Below are 17,343 nucleotides of genomic sequence, written 5' to 3'. Positions count from 1 at the left end.
GTTAATTCATAGTTACTCCAAGACAAATGGGAATACCTCGGAAACTAATAAAAGGAGAAAGGTTATTGTTGAGCTGAATAGTGGGCATGACCCCTGGGGACTAAACCTGAAGAATATAGTTTGACAGTTCAGCAGTTAGTCCAGTTCAGGAGAAAGGGGTGAAAGAAGTACCCTGGCTTTTGGAAAAATCAGTCCTAGAGGGCTGGAGATTTCTCTCCATCATTCATGGCATCTAGCAGCAGAGTTACTTGTCCAGAAAACTATAATCTCTTTAGCAACTAGAGAAGCAGTCCTAGGGACTTTTTTGGGAAAGTCTTAGAGATTGAAACATGGTTGAGGGAGCAGAGACACACATTCTTCAGACAGACTACAAATACAGAGAGGCAGTTTCTCAATCAGTTTTGAGGAAAGTAACTTCTAATAGCTGAAAGGAGGCCCAGTTATGAGCTATATAATGAACAAGCACTGCTAATTCAGAGTTAAGCTATGGAAAGGAGTACATCCTGAGAGCCCATCTGAGAGAGACAAATTTAGCGAAGCCCCCACAAGGAGGTCATGAACATCAGATCTCAGTAATATTGGGTTTCTAAGTTTTGTAAAGAAAATTATAATTTTCATAATAATAGATATGACATGTAATGAATATACTAATAATTTAGTTTTTTCAGAGGTGCCATTTTCCCACCAGATTGACTTGGAAGCCAGAGTCTTACAATGCAGCTTGAAATGAGCAATCAGTTCTTGACAAACGCTCTCTTGTGTATGTTAAGTGAAGTGAATCAAAGATTGCAGAACCTGTTCCTATCACAGAACTTTAGTCCGGTTCCCCACTAAGTAATAATCCCTGAGATTTGAAAACAATCACTTAAGAACTGTTTCCACAGGACTGGAGAACACCCATATTGTCCTACTTTTTTGGTCTTGTTGTGGGAAATCATTCAAGCCCTGAAAATATTGTATTATAATTCACCTTTGCCTTCCCTTCCCACTTATGATTTGTGTATAAAATCTCTATCAAGTGGAGGTCTGCATCAAGAGAGCCTCGAGTTTGCAAACTGTAGTTTTCACTCTGAAACTGATCAATTAAATTGTTTATTGATCTCCAAAAAACTTGTTTTTAAGCTTGCTTTGTTCTACTCCAGCTATTTATAGTTTAGAGACCAATATAGTAAAGTTCTGTTAAAAGTTTCAGTGGCTACATGTGCATTTTAAATCAGGGCCCAGTCTTCCCATGGAAACTATGTGTATTTGTAAAGAGAGTACATCCTAGGTTAATGGGGGAAATTTTGATAGCTACTGTATTTACTATTGCCATAATCTTCCTAAATGCTTTTGTTTTAATTTGATTATATCTCCTGGGTGTTAAAAATAAGTGCAGCAGTGAGGAATCGTTTTAGAATAAATTCACAGCTATTCCTAGAATCTAGAAGTAGCGACTGTCTTTCTTGAGCAAGGATAAGCTAGACAGCTAAGTAGACAGAGCATTGTGTGAGTCAGGAAAACTTAAATTCAAATCCAGTTTCAGACTCTTACTAAGTTTAACTGTTTCTATTTCCTCATCTATAAAATGAGCTGGAGAAGGAAATAATAAGTCACTCCAGTATCTTTGCCAATATAACAAAAGAGTCAGACGTTACTAAACAACAGTAGCTAACCAGTTAACTTTTTATCAAACCCAAGAGCATGAGACTTTGAAGAGTTAGTATAAAAGAAATGCTACAAAACTATCATGTTCCCCCCTCCATACTTTTCAGTGTCCAAGCTAAACTTATCCATTCCCATATAATTTGAATTCAAGGTTCTTCATCTTTCAGATCCTCCTCCTCCAGTACAGGGTGGGCTGTGTGCTTAAATACATCCTAATTTCTCTCTCAAAAGTAACTTTGCATTCTCCATTCATCATCAGTTGTTCAGTCGATTAAATAAATACTTGTTCAGGATTCATTTGTGCCAAATACTGTGCTAAATGCTGAGGGATATACTAAAGAAAGTAAATTAGTTCTAAAAAAAGAACAACTAAGAACAAACAAGATATTTACAAAATAATTAAAAGAGGGAAGGCACTAGAACTAAGAGGAGTTAGGGAAATATTCCTATAGAAGATGGGATGTTAATTGGAACGTAAAAGAAGCTAAGGAAACTTAGAGGAAGAGAGCATTCCAGGCATGAGAGAGGGAGAAAAACTGCCCAGAGCCCAGAGATGGAATACCTTGTACCTGGAACATCCAGAAGGCCAGTGCCACTGGATGGAAGAACACATGTTAAAAAGTATGGTATAAGAAAATCCAAAAGATAAGAGGGAGCTAGTTTATAAAGGGCTCTGAATGCCAAACAGAGGGTTTTGTATTGATCTTGCAGGTGATGGGGAGCCATTGGAGTTTCTTGAGTAGAAGATGACATGGTGAAAACTTCACTTCAGAAAAATCACTTTAGTGGCTTAATGGAAGAAACTAAAGTAAGTAGAGACTTGAGGCAGACAGATATTTCTACCCGCAGACTATTACAGTAAGTAGTATGGCTGTGAAGAGATGAGGGCCTGCCCCTTGTGTTGAGAAAAGTATTTGAATAAGTTGAGTATGTTGCAAAGGTGAAATCAATAGCCCTTGACAGCAGATTGAATATGAAGGTTGTATGCCTGAGAAATTTAGAGGATAATTTTGCTTTCTACATTAATATGGAACAAATACGGATTATTACATTATACATAAATATGTTACTTAATTTTCCTTAAAATTTTAGTCCCTTTAGTTTGCTGCATAAAGATAATATACTTTATAAATAAGGATTCAATAAGTTTTTACCTTTGAAGTTTAAAAAAATAAATCTTTTTGGGTATACCCCTTAATGAAATCTGCTACACAAGTCTATGAGAAATACAATTTTCAGTTTCCCTAGAAATATTAAGAAATACTCCTCTCTAAACTCTTAATGGGGTGGGCCAGGGAAAACAAAAAGGTCTTAGGAAAATGGATTAAGGGCAATAACTCTTAATTCAAGTAGATATAAGAATTTGGCCTTTCTGTAAGGATTGACCTTAGAATTAAATCTAAGGAAGGTGGTATCCTTTCTGCCTCTGATTCAGTTAGATTTTCTATGTAGTTCTCTTGGAAGAGCTCCATTGACTCCTAAATGGCAGTGGTCCTGGAAGAATGGGATAACATTTTAACACAGATTATATGTTATAAGATTCTTATGTTACCTGTAATCATCTTGGCTCAGAGTCATGTCAGAGTCATGGGGACAATGCTAGTTTGGATTTTCTTTTTCTTTAAAGTAAAAATGACTTGGATATAATGTTAAATAAAATTGTTTCTCACAGACTTTAAATAGCAGAGTACTATGTTGATATCAATATTTTTTTCCTTCTTAAAATATGAGTTATGGAATTGAACATACTACTTCAGATATGGGCTGAACCAGATCAAGAGTAAGTCAGAATGTTGTTCAGTCATTTCAGTCATGTCCATTTTTTCATGACCCTATTTGGGGTTTTCTTGGCAAAGATACTGAAGTGGTTTACCATTTCCTACTCCAGCTCATTTTACAGATGAGGAAGCTGAGGCAAATAAAGTTGTTGAGGTAATAAGGTTGTTGAGGTTACAGGGGTCAGTCAGAATCATCCCAAACCAAGCCACCAAAATGATGGATTTACCCACCAAAATGACAAGATACATAGTGAATCTTGGTATTATGGACTGGTAGTGTGAATCATCTCAAAAGAATGTGTAGTTTAAACATCCTCTGAATCAAGGGGCAAAGATTTTATTACTGCTAGGAGCAGGCTAAATTCCAAGAGAAGTTATCAAAGAAAAGATTTTAGTGATTAACAAGAGGAAAGACAAGTTCCCTACTGGAGCTCACAATTAATCACCATTAAAGCATGACAAGTAAGGGATTATAGGGCTAAATCTAAAAGGATTTTAGAATCCTAATAGGCTTAGCTATTGTGATGCTTAGCAAGCAGATCAATCATAAAAAGGAGCTGGCTAGAACTAGGAGAAAGATACCTAGAAGGTGGAGTACAACTTGATGTGTTAGTCATATAAAAAAATGTTCTAAATCACTATTAATTAGAGAAATTCAAATTAAAACAACTCTGAGGTATTACCTCACACCTCTCAGATTGGCTAAAATGATGATTGGAAAAGATAATAATAAATGTTGGAGGGGATGTGGGAAAACTGGGACACTAATACATTGTTGGTGGAGTTGTGAACTGATCCAACCATTCTGAAGGACAATTTGGAACTATGTCCAAGGTACTACCAAACTGCATACTCTTTGACCCAGCAGTGTTTCTACTGGGCTTATATCCCAAAGAGATCTTAAAGGAAGGAAAGGGATGACATGTGGAAAAATGTTTGTGGCAGCCCAAGGAACTGGAAATTGAGGGGATGCCTGTCAATTGGAGAATGGCTGAGTAAGTTATGATATTTCAATGTAATAGGATATTATTGTTCTATAAGAAATATAAGATAGACTGATTTCAGAAAAGCCTATAAATATTTACATGAACTGATGCTGAAATGAGTAGAACCAAGAGAACATTATTTACAGTAACAAGATTACATGATAATCAACTGTGATGGACTTTGCTCTTTTCAACAATAAGGTGATTCAAAGCAATTTCTATAGACTTGTGATCCATATAGCCATATGTGTCCGAAGAGAGAACTATGGGAACTGAATGTGGATCAAAACATAGTATTTTCACCTTTTTGTTGTTGTTTGCTTTTTTTTTCTTTTTATGTGTTTTTCCCTTTTGATCTGATTTTTCTTGTGCAGAATGATGAATATAAAAATACAATAGAAGAATTGCACATATTTAACCGATATCAGATTGCTTGCTGTCTTGGGGAGGGATAAGGGAGGAGACTGGGAGAAATTTTTGAAAGGTAAGATTTTACAAAGGTGAATGATGGAAACTATCTGTGCATATATTTGGAAAAACAAAATACTATTAAAAACAAACAAACAAAAAGCATGATGAGTTAATCCTAAAAAGAAGTTTAGAGAAGATCTAGAGTATAAACAGATTTCTTATGAAATCTTAATGGTTTCATTTCATAAATTAGCTTTTTTGATTGGATATAATAAAGGAGGGGTCTCCAGAGTCCAAAAGTCTAAAAATCCACTTGAAGAAAAGGATTAAGAACAAAAGGCCCACCTAAAGCTGAGATGATCCTATCAGTGTATTATAATCTTACAAAGCTCTTTCCAGCTTTCCTCAGGGAGTAGCAAGGCTTCCAAATCATTTACATTTTCATGATCATTCATCATCAGTAATCCAGGTTCTCTCTCTCAGGACCTCATCATTTCTCATCAGGGTTAACTACTTGCCCAGGATCTCACAGTAAGTTTTGAATTCAGGAAGATGAATTTTTCTGACTCCAGCCCTGTTCTCTATCCACTGCGCCCCCTAGTTGCCCTTAAACCAGAATAGTGACCTATGTATTGCTAGTATCTCATTAATTCAGCTAAAGATTGCATTATGGGGGCAGTTTGGGGGCACAGTGGATAGAACACCAGCCCTGAAGTCAGGAGGACCTGAGTTCAAATGTGATTTTAGACCCTTAACACTTTTTAGCTGTGTGACCCTGAGCAAGTTACTTAACCCCAATTGCCTCAGCAAAAAAAAAAAAAAAAAAAAAGATTGCATTGTGAAGGTTGCTGCCATATCATATCACACTGCTAACTTTTTGAGCTTACTATCCAATAAATCCCCCAGATCTTCTTCAGACAAGCTGTCATTTAATCATGATCCTCAACTATCCTGTATTTTGTATCATGCACCTAGAGTTAGAAAGGCCCTGAGAGGCTATCAATTCCCTCATTTTTTAGATAAGGAAACTGAGGCATAGGGAGTTATATTAAATCCAATATAGGTATATATGTTTATACAATTATCTTGCTGTACAAGAAAAATCAGATCAAAAAGTAAAAAAACAAAAACAAAAACATCATTTCTTATGGAAAAATAATATTCCATTACATTCATTTATCTCAATTAATTCAGTCATTCCCCAATTGATGAGTATCCCCTCAATTTCTAATTCTTTGCCAACATAAAAAAAGATCTGCTATAAATATTTTTGTATATGTGGGTCCTTTTCCCTTTTTCATGATATCTCTGGATATAGACCTAGTAGTTGTATTGCTAAATTAAAGGATATGCTTAGTTTTGTAGTTGTTGGGACATAGTTCCAAACTGCGCTCCAGAATGGTTGGATTCCATAATTCCACCAATAAAGCACTAATGTTTTAGGAGTTCTTTTGTACAGATTAGTGGTTTGTGGGATTTTCTCCCTGAAAATATCTCTTTATAATCCTGGTAGTAGAAACCCTGAGTTAATATAATAAAGTCTACCATGTATATACAAAGCATTGTACTAATATAAAAGAAATATGGATAGAAATGCAAGACATTCTCCTCAAGAAATTCATATTGTAATAGTGGAAGACAACATATATAGGAAGTTTCAGCCACAAATGACATGAAAAATCCCAGGTCTGTAGGATAACCATTCTCATTTCCATTTCTCATTTCTCATTTCTATAGTTTATGCCCCATATTTGTAATGTGCTTTCTCTTTACCCATGCCATTTAGAATCCCTATTGAACGAGATGAGTTGAGATCTTTCAAGATAGTTGTGAAAATCGAGTAAGGCTTCATCTACTTCAGAGTTTGAGTAGGTTATCCTAACCTGTTGTGATTTTCAAAATTGTCTAATCTTCAAGAAAAAACAAGCCACTGAGGCAGAACTCTGAGACAAGGACACTTTATTATAGAGTCTATGGTCCTCTCTAATGTAGTAGACCTCAGAACTTCCTGACATCTAAGATGCCCCCTTTCTAAAGGGTCTTAATTTTATAATTTCATAATGATAAATATTCCACAGAGTCCTCTCTCCACAAAGTCTTCTCTATGCAGAAAAAGAATGCCTAATTGTTGGAATCTTTACAAATTGTTAAGTCATTAGAGTTGATAGAGACAATAATTATCTAATTTAGCATGGTTCAGTATCATTGATCTGATCTTACAAGGAGATGTTTTGGGCCAGAATCTGAAACAAGGTACTAAGTGGAACTGATAGAAACAGTGCTTGTGTTCACACCTTTAGAGAACTCATATAAGCAAGAAGTATTTAAGTACTCATTGGAGTTCACAAGTATGGGAGCTTCACAAAGTAAACTTTGTGACTTTGTGAATTCACTCCTCCCTTAGGTTGCCTCCAGAAGGAGAAATCAACTTTAGGAGATCATATATAAAGAGGCTCCTAGCTTCGGGTTAGTTAGTTACTTTGGGTTAGAGAGAGTTACTTTGGAACATTGACTGGGGTCTGAGAGGAGCACTCTGGGAGGAAGCCCACAAGCCCTCTCTCCGAGGCAAGAGAGATTCATTCCATTTTCCACCTTTGTGCTGGCTGGAGGCTGAAGAAAGCAGAGGCAGAAGCAAAGGACAATCTGTAAGAGCTCTTGGAACCAAGCAGAGAGATAGGCCTCAACTAACCGGGCTATTTTGGAAGGAGAAAATAAACGTTTGCATTTTTACCAGCTGGCTGCATTTGGAGTAATTATTACTTTAACTGCAACTAAGGCTGCTTCCAGAAAACTTCCCCAAGAAACCTTCTCCCAGAGAGAACCATTATTATTTTAAAGAAGAGAAAAAGAACACCACATCAAATAGCCAGAATGCTAGCTGGCACATCTGCCAGTATATTCTGAGATCAACTGAAAAAGGTAGACTCAAGGGGGATTCAGTGAATGAGGACCATTAGGATGCCCAGATAACGGACAGTCTTTCAAACCAAATTGTTTCCTTCTTAGGTCCTGGGGAAGCGAGTCAATAGTTTTGAGCTGTGATCTTAGATTTTCTTTGGGTTTGTTTCCCGTCATAGGGATCACCATCTGATTTAGAGTTTTTTACCACTATGGTATCATCTGGCTAGATCAATATTATGTCATCAATGTGGTAGATTTCATCTGAATATCCTAAGGAAAGGAGACCCTACTACCATGATGTGAGAATATAAAGAAAAGTTCAGGTGGTTCTAGGAAAAAATGATGAGGATTAAGTTTTTTCTGATTAATCTTAGCCATAGGAAAAGGGGGAAAAAAAATCAGAAAACTCAGCAAAGTTGATAACCCCATACCACTTATCCTGGGTCTAGTATACAGGGTCTGATAAGATGAGGAATAGCTGTAGAGACAGTTATGATAACTTTGTTCATTTCACTGTAGTGCATTGAAAGCTACCAGGTATCACCTGCCTTCCTCACAGGTAACATAGGGCTGCATATAACATATGTAATAAAGTTTCCTTCCTTGCCAGAGAAGAAATACCTTCCAGCCTCTCTAAGGACTTGATATTTCCTACATGACAAGAGTTTCCATTTGACCCTACCCACAGTAACATGCTTAGGGGTTGCTGAAAAGGTCCTCACAGATACTGAGTCCATAAAATCCCTTCTCTCCATAAACTACCTTCACCTAACTGAGCCAAATTGGGCTATTCCGTGCCTACCTTAATAATGTGCTTCAGGCAAGTTATATCCATGAAAAGAATGTCAAACTTCCTGTAGACCAAAAAACTTTGTAACCACTTTAGCAAACCTAGAAGATGGCCTGAAACCAATCTTCATCTCTAGGAAGAAGACTTCAATACATCTCCTATTGGACATTTTATTTTGTTTTATTTTTCTACTACTGGACATTTGGAACCAGATATCTATAGACATGTCTTCATTTCAGGTCTCTTTTCAGTAGTATTATCCTCTCTCCTTTGCAATCATGGTAATTTTCCTGGGGCATAGTGACCTGATCACCTCACTGCTTGGGCAACTTTCAGGTCACTATATTGACTCTAGGATCAGGTACAGACTCATCTATTTGGTATCTAGAGCCTTACGCAACTTAAAATTCAACCTACATTTCCAGATGCATTATACATTGTTTTTCTTTATTTGCACAATCCAGTCAAAATAGTCTTCTTGCTGTGTTTTTTTTCATGTAATATTCCATTTCTCATTTCCATAGTTTATGCCCCATATTTGTAATGTGCTTTCTCTTTACCCATGCCATTTAGAATCCCTATTGAACGAGATGAGTTGAGATCTTTCAAGATAGTTGTGAAACTTCAGAGTTTGAGTAGGCTTTGAAGATTGAGTCAACGGCATACTTAAGTCCCATTCCTGCTATACTCCCATGACATCAGCGTTCCCTATTTCAGTCAAATATGGACAACTATGTACTTATTGGTCAAGTTCAATTTCTTGGGTAGTGCCCGTGTTCAGAATGTAAGATTCTCGCCAATAAGGATGAGGGTCAGTGGTGGGAGGGGGTATTTGCGTTAAGAATTAAAAGTGTTGACCCTGCCCCCCAACGGTGCCTCCTCCCTTCCATTGTCTGCTCGATGGGTGGGATGCCCTTCTCTCGAGAATGTATAATAAAACTTTGCTTTGCTTCTAGAGATCTCTCCAGCTTTTTTTTTTATTAAATGGTGACCCCTCACATTTCTGAACCACACACTATTTTCCTTAGTTTAAGTTTGGCCTTCTACCTTTCCTGATTGCCCGGCTGCTATATATATATATATAGCCCCACTCTTACCCCTCAAAAACTATCTGTTATATCTATATATTTACTTTATATGTTTTATATATATTTATATGTGTGAAGCACTTATAATGCTCCCCTGGTCCCAGACACATAGACACATGGGGCCCCTAGTAGAACTTTCCCAGGTTCAAGGGCATGATAAGGACCAGTTTCCTAACGACTTCTTTCTTGCCATCCACTACACCCGGAGACTTATCTAAAAAAAAACCAAAATCACCAGTGGGACTTGATGGTGGCATAAAAAGTTCCAGCCACATAAAGTCTAGACTCTCAGGCTCACAGGGCACCTATGACACAGATGTTCCACTGACCAGATGATCCATTGCCACATGGCTTCCAAATGGACAAAAGAGAGTCCGAGGGTCCGGGATCCTCATAACCTTGCTCTATTAGGATAAAGTACACTTCCTTTTTGTAAATATTCTATAACCGATCCCTAAATCAAACCTGAACAAAGAGATTGCGAGAAGGGGTGTTAGGAGTCCTGCCTCCAATATTTGATGTAGTTTTGGGAAGTGGAGACAAAATTAGGTGGCTTTAGGATTCACCAGGTAATTGAATTGGGGATAGAGATCTGTAAATATAGAGGAGAAAAGTCCTGCAAAGATGGAGTAAGGTGGGATGATCATATGGAGAAACATTGTATAGCTTCCTCTCAACAAGAGCCTTCCTGATCAGAAGGTTTCACTCTATAAAACAAGGGGCAGGCAGAGTGATTAGCTGGAGGCAGCTGTCCAAGAGGGTAATCAAAGTGCTAAGTTCATCATTTCTTGGTCACTGTTGTCTGTTCTATATAAATTGGAGTGCCCGCATAAAACTGAAATAAGTAACCTGGACCAGAGCATTCAGCAGCTGGAGACAGGAGCTCTCTTCTTTCAGAGACTTTACAACAAGAGGCAACTAATGGAACTGGTGACTGTTGCAGAGACAGGATTCATGAGACTTGGGAGAGTGGATTTGGGCTGGGGAATGAGGAATTCCCAATTTGGTAAGAAAACTTCCAGCTACTGCTATCACTGCCCTCAGAGAGAAGAAAGTTGACTCCCTGCCCTGGGGAGCATGCACTGGGTGGGCTCTTTCCAGCCCACCTGAGGTCAGAGAAGTTCTAACACAAATCTGTGTCCCCGGAGCTATATTTCTGAGGACCCAGCTTAATGGAGCCCTAGCCAACTTCTGTTCCTTTTGCAGCCAGCTTAAAAGATGGGGATCTGCAAAAGAAAAGTGGCTAGAGGAAAAGAGTTTGATGGTTTGACTCAAAGGCATTCTACACTTGAGTCTGTGCCCACCCTCAAAGGCAATTAGATCTTGCCTTCTATACATAGCCAAATGATTTCAAACTTTAGCTATGAATCTCCTCTGCTATGCAACATTGTGTACATTGTTACAGGTATAGACTGACCAATTAGTAAAATTGGAGGAGTAGGGACAGCTGTGACCTGGTTTGTCAATTGGAATAGACACTCTGGGAGTGGGAGGAAGTGTCACAGAGCCCATGGTCACAGGGATCACATCATCTCCAGAGAGCACTTTGGGTGTAACTCCTGCAAATGTTACCTAGTCTGTAAGAGTAAAATTGTACAGGGAAATTCAGCACCAGGGCATTAAGGCGGGCTGGGGGGGGGGGGGGGGACTCTTTACCTCTGCCCAATCTGGCTCAGTTAGGTGAGGCTATACTGGGCAAGTAGTCTATGGAAAGAAGGGGTATTATGAGCTCAGTATCTGGGAACTTTTACTGTGCATAGGGTCATATGGAAACTCTTACCATGTAGGTAACACCATGAAATATCAAGTCCCTAGCCAATCTAATTGATGTTTTAGACAACTCCTTTGAGTTGTTTTAATTTGTATTTTTCTTATCAATAGTGATTTAGAGCACTTTTTTTATATGACTATAGATAGCTTTGATTTTTTCATCTGAAAACTGCCTGTTCATATTCTTTGATTATTTATCAACTGGGGAATATCTTTTAATTTTACAAGTTTGACTCTGTTTTCTATATATTTGTGAAATGATACCTTTGTCAGAAAAACTTACAGTAATTTTTTTCACAGTTATGATTATTGTGTATTTATTTCCTTCCTTTCTATTTTTCTCCTATTTATTCTAAACTCTCTTTCCTTTCACTCTGTCCATCCTCAAAAATGTTTTGTCTCTGACTATCCCTTTTTTGCACCCACTTTTATCAGTCCCATCCCTTTTCTTTCCCTTTTCCTTTGAATTTTCCTGTAGAGTAAGATTCTCTCTGAACCAATTTTTATGAAAGTAAGATTTAAGAGATTCCCCCAAGTCCCCATCTTTCCCTTCCCATTTCATGTGAGATAATTTACCCCATCCCATTACTCTCTTTCCTTTTCTCCCAGTGCATTCCTTTTTTTTCATTTTTTAATTTTTTAAATATAATTAGCCCATCATGTTCATCTTATACCTGTGAGCTCTATGTATTCTCCTTCTAAGTAATGAAAAAGTTCAGCAGTTACAAGTGTCATCTTCCCATGTAAGAATGTGAACAGTTTAATCTTATTAAATCCATTATAGTTTCTCTATCCCACTTGCTTTTTATGGTTCTCTTGAGTTTTGAAAGAAATTCAATTGATGAAGAATTTGTTTATAGTATTTTTGATTTGGGAAGTAGTTGTAAATGATGAAATGAATTGAAAAAAATTATCTAGAAATTATATCCCTGTTAATATCTTAGCAAGTAAAACTAAAATTTATTAAACACCAGGCACTAGGTTATATATTTTTCCGCTTCTTAAAAAATACCCTTTCTATTTATTTCATCAAGAGCAATATTTTCAAAGCTTGCTATGTTTGACCCTGGTTGAAAACCTCTTCATTATTAAGTTTATCCTTTAATTTTATTTTTACTTTCATCAAATATAATTTTGAAATATTTCATAATTATCCTTTTTTATGCACCTTTCTAAGAAGCTCAGATAATCTTTAAGCTCTTCTTGTTTTATATCCATTACAGTAGTGGCCCAAATCAATTATGAATAATATCTCCTAAATCTCCTTGATTACAAATAAAGAACTTTTTTCCTCTTGACAAAAAAAAATTAGATTTATGATATTCATTTTAGTATTCACTACTTTCTGTGTTATCCCAAGACTTTGAACTTAAAAAATAGAATCTAGAAATATGTTGCTAATAAAATGGTTATGTGTATTATTGGAATTATGACAATTGAACTCAGTTTTAAATTTGTTTTTAATAGCAAATGGTTTATGACTTTGATTTATTGTGTGTATATATGCACATTCCTTTCTCTGTGATGTCAGTAACTCCAGTTTTGTGAAGAATTCCGTGAAATATTTTGATGACTAAGCAAATATGCATGTTCAAGAGCATGTTGTTTTTTTCAATTCATTCATTTTCCCCCTTAGTTATGACCTAGGTACTTAATAACCAGAAAGTTTTACTAACAAACGTATTTTTAACATGATGTCCTGCATAATCAAATGAAGATTAAATTATATAGGATGGCAATATGAAATATATGCCTTTAAGGTCTTAATTCCTTGAAAATATTATTCTATTCAATTAAAGAAACTTTAAATATCTGCTATATGAAGAGCACTGTATTCAGCAATAGCAATCTTATTTTTTCAGTCATGTTTAACTTTTCATAATGCTTTTTGGGATTTTCTTGGCATAGATACTGGAGTGGGTTTTTTGCATTAACAATACAAAGATAAAAAATGATGGTTCCTGCCTGCAAGGGGCTGGGATCTATGATATAGATAAATAAATAGAATTGGTTGAAGGCAGGGTATGAAATGGGGCAAAAGAAACATCCAGATGAAGTTCTTTAGAAAAAATTTGAGGAGAGATAGGTCATGTTGATCTGTGGAGATCAGAGATGAAGTTTTCATGAAAGAGATTGCATCTGATCTAGGCTTGAAGGGAAAAGAAGGATTTTGAAAATAAATGATAAAAGAATGATGATAAAGGAAATCTGTGTCATTTGTGAATACATGTAGGTGAGAACACATAAGCATAGGACAGAGAATAGCCGGTCTTGTAGTATGGCTGAAATGCAGAATCTGTGGTTGGAAGTTAGGTAAAACAAAACTGGAAAAGTCAAATGGAGCCAGATGGTGAGGAAGCCTCAAATGCCCCGTCAAGGGCTATTATGTTTTATTCTGGACGTGAAGGGAGTCATCAAAAATATTTGAACTGGGTGATATGATTAAGACTCATGCATTTTAGTGATGCTGAGTAAAACAAACAAAACCAGAAATACATTGTACACAGTAACAGCAAGAATGTATGATAATCAACTATGAAAGACTTGGTTCTTCTCAGTAGTTCAGTGATCCAATCCCAAAAAACTTTGGTTAGAAAACTCCATTTGCATGACACCCCCTTCCCCTCCCAAAAGAAAATAATGCAAATTAAACTTAAAAGTGTGTCATGTATGGAAAATGCTATCCATATTCAGAAAAAGGAGTATGGAGTCTGAATACAGATTGAAGCATAAAATAAATAAATGAATAAACAAAAATATTTGTGAATTTTTAAATTATTTTCACAGCTTCTTGAAAAGGTTAATTGGAAAGATTGGAAGTAGAGTGACTAGTTAGGATGCTGTTACTATAGTGTAGATAAGAGATAATGAGAACCAAAACTAGGATGACAGTGTATGATTAGAAAAAACTAGGAAGGATCAGAGAAATTGAAAATATAATTGTGAGGACTTTGCAATTGATTGTGTGGGTAGGAGGGAGAATGAACAATCCAAGATGACACGCAAGTTTTGAGCCTAGATGGAGGAAGACAGGAGAAAACAGAAATAAGGATTGAGAGGATAAGCAGATTTACTGAGGAGGAGGATGGGTTTAGCTTTGAGCATGTAGAACTTGAGGTGTTAATGGGATATCCAGGTGGACATATTCTGCATGTACTCAGAGGACTGGGGTTGGGCATGATTTTAATTTGAATAGAACTGGGGGAAAAAATGAAGCAAGCCCTGAGACCAAGTGAGATTGCCAGTGGAGAGAATGTAGAAAAAGAGCTAGAATATAGGTCCTGGTTTATAAAACAGGAAGAGGAAACAATAAAGTGGGAAACTGAATGGCCTACATAGATGAAAGACAATGACATAAAAAATAGGGACTATTTTTTGCCTCTCTTTATTTATTTATTTATTTTGCTTTACATTTGTTTTATTTTGGTTTCAGAGAAACAGCAAGGTAACTTAGAAAAGTAAGTGGAGTTTTGTTTTATTTTTTAATTGTTTTTATTTTTTCTTGTTATACATGTATATTAATTTTTTAAATGTACATTTCTTTATGAATCATGTTGGGAGAGAAAAATCAAAACAAAAGGGAAAAACCATGAGAAAAAAAACAGAAGAAAAAAAAATGAACATAGCATGTGTTGATTTACATTCAATCTCCATAGTTCTCTTTCTGGATGCAGATGGCATTTTCTATCCAAAGTTTATTGGAATTACCTTGGATCACTGAACCACTGAGAAGAACCAAGTCTTTCATAGTTTATCATCGCATACTTTTGCTGTTACTATGTACTGTGTATTCCTGGTTCTGCTTGTTTTGCTCAGCATCAGTTCATGTAAATCTTTCCATTTTGCTTCTTTTTGTATTTCTAGTTCTTAGTCATTGTTTTTATTGTTGTTGTCATCGTTGTTGTAGAGTCATTCAGTTATGTTCTCTCTTTGTAACTCCCATGGTCCATAACTGTCCATTGGGATTTTCTTGACAAAGATATTGCAGTAGTTTGCCATTTTCTTTTCCAGATCACTTCATAAATGAGGAAACTGAGACAAACAGGATATCTGAGGCTAGTTTTGAACTCAGACTTCCTGATTCCAGGACTAGTGTTCTATTCATTGAACCACTAGCTGCCTAGTACTTAGCACTAGTTCCTGTATTAAGTAAGCATTTACAATTTTTTTAAATAATTGATTGAGGGACAAATTGTGTTGATTGCTTGAGATCCTGGCTTACAAAATTGAGAGAGGTTTATTATTAAGCGAACCATATGATGAATGATTGACTAAGATGCTGAGATGATCTACATTAGTGGAGAATGTGCCCTTATCCATAAAAATGTTAGATACTTGAAATAAGAACATGTTTTGTTAACTTTGAAAAAAAATTTAGTATTAGAATTGTTAGTTTTAGCAATAAGAGAAGGAAAAGAGATTAAAGAAATCAAAGTAGATTATGAGGAAACCAAATCATCACACTTTGATGGTATTCTTAGAGAACCTTAGAGAATCAATTAAAAAACTACTAGAAACAATTCACAACTTTAGCAAAGTTGCAGAATACAAAACAAATTCACATAAATCATCAACATTTTTATATATTATCAACAAAGTCCAGGAGCAAGAGATACAAAAAGAAATTCCATTCAAAATAACTGCCCGATAGTATAAAATATTTGGGAATCTATCTGCCAAGGGAAAGTCAGGAAGTATATGAACACAACTACAAAACACTTTTCACACAAATAAAGTCAGATTTAATCAGTTGGAAAAATATCAGATGCTCATGAGTAGTCCAAGTGAATATAATAAAAATGACAATACTACCTAAATTAATCTACTTATTTAGTGCCATACCAAACTTCCAAGAAATTATTTTACAGACCTAGAAAAATAATAATAAAGTTCATTTGGAAGAACAAAAGGTCAAGAATTTCAAGGGAATTAATGAAAAAAAAATGCCAATGAAGGTGGCCTAACTGTGCCAGACCTAAAACTATATTATAAAGCAGTGGTCATCAAAACCATTTGGTACTGGCTAAGAAATAGAATAGTTGATCAGTGGAATAGATTAGGATCACAGGATAAAATAGGCAAATGGTGTTTGACAAACCTGAAGACCCCAGTTTTGGGCTTAAGAACTCACTATTTGACAAAAACTACAGGGAAAATTGGAAACTAGTATGGAGGAAATTAGGGCTCAGCCCACACCTAACACCACATACCAAGATAAGGTCAAAATGGATCCATGATTTAGACATAAAGAGTGATATTATAAATAAATTAGAAGAACATAGGATAGTTTACCTCTCAAATCTGTGGAGAAGAAGGAATGTGTGTCCAAAGAAGAACTGGAACTCATAACAGAAAATCAAATCGATAATTTTGATTATATTACGTTAAAAAAGTTTTTATATAGACAAAACTAATGCAGACAAGGTCAGAAGGGTAGTAATAAATTGGGAAAACATTTTTACATTTAAGGGTTCTGATAAAGGCCTCATTTCTAAAATATATAGAGGATTGACTCAAATTTGTAAGAATTCAAGCCATTCTCCAGTTGATAAATGGTCAGAGAATATGAACAGACAATTTTCAGATGAAGAAATTAAAACCATTTCTAATCATACGAAAAGATGCTCTAAATCACTATTGATCAGACAAATGCAAATTAAGACAACTCTGAGATACCACTATATGCTTCTCAGATTGGCTAAGATTACAGAAAGAGAAAATGACAAATGTTGGAGGGGATGTGGGAAAACTAAGACTCTAATACATTGTTGGTAGAGTTGTGAACGAATCCAGCCATTCTGGAGAGCAGTTTGTAGTGATGTTCAAAAAGTTATCAAATTGTGCATACCTTTTGACCCAGCAGTGTTACTACTGAGCTTATATCCCAAAGAGATCTTAAAGAAAGGAAAGGGACCTGTATGTGCAAAAATGTTTATGGCAGCCCTTTTTGTGGTGGCAAGAAACTGGAAACT

Source organism: Antechinus flavipes, chromosome 5 (assembly GCF_016432865.1).
Source record: "Antechinus flavipes isolate AdamAnt ecotype Samford, QLD, Australia chromosome 5, AdamAnt_v2, whole genome shotgun sequence".
In the NCBI taxonomy this organism is placed as follows: domain Eukaryota; kingdom Metazoa; phylum Chordata; class Mammalia; order Dasyuromorphia; family Dasyuridae; genus Antechinus; species Antechinus flavipes.
Note: the sequence above shows the minus strand (reverse complement) of the source record.